Source organism: Myotis davidii, unplaced genomic scaffold (genome assembly GCF_000327345.1).
Source record: "Myotis davidii unplaced genomic scaffold, ASM32734v1 scaffold2039, whole genome shotgun sequence".
Taxonomy (NCBI): Eukaryota; Metazoa; Chordata; class Mammalia; order Chiroptera; family Vespertilionidae; genus Myotis; species Myotis davidii.
This window is the reverse complement of record NW_006290681.1, coordinates 73496-74063: the sequence shown is the minus strand read 5'-3', so window position 1 is coordinate 74063 and position 568 is coordinate 73496.

Sequence of the window (568 nt, the reverse complement as noted above, 5' to 3'; positions counted from 1 at the left end):
GCGCCTTGGGGTCTGGCTGCGCTCCAGCAGGATCTGCACGGGCCTGCCTGCTCCTCCTGGCCCTGTCCACATGTTTTTTCCTCTGAGCCTTCCTTGGGCGCAGCCCCGGTCCATCACCTCCTCCTGTGTGTCGCATCGCTTCCACAGCCCGAGAAAGAGGCCCACACGGAGTTCAGGTCTGCAAGGAGCTGGTCCTCTGCTTTCAGAACCTTCGGGATCTCCTCTTGCAATTGTTCCCTTCCATGACCTTCCTTCCCTACCTCCGGAGTCTTCCTGGAGCACCACATGCCTGCCCTCCAGTAGAAGGTTGTCTTTGTGTGACTTTCAGGGCAGCCTTCAGGGCCTGGTGGCCGCACTGTGGCCCTTTCACATTGGGCACCGGGCCTGAGGCCCGGCAGGGAAGGCGGGCGGCTCCCCAGCAAGTCCCTCTGCACCAGGCACATGTGCGCCCACCCCCGACAGCCCCTCTAGGCATGGCGTCTCCACACTGTGCTCAGGGCCTGGGTGTTAAGCAGCAGGGTGGTCCTGATGCGCAGGTGGCTGTGGCAGCCAAGCAGAGTTCCCACAG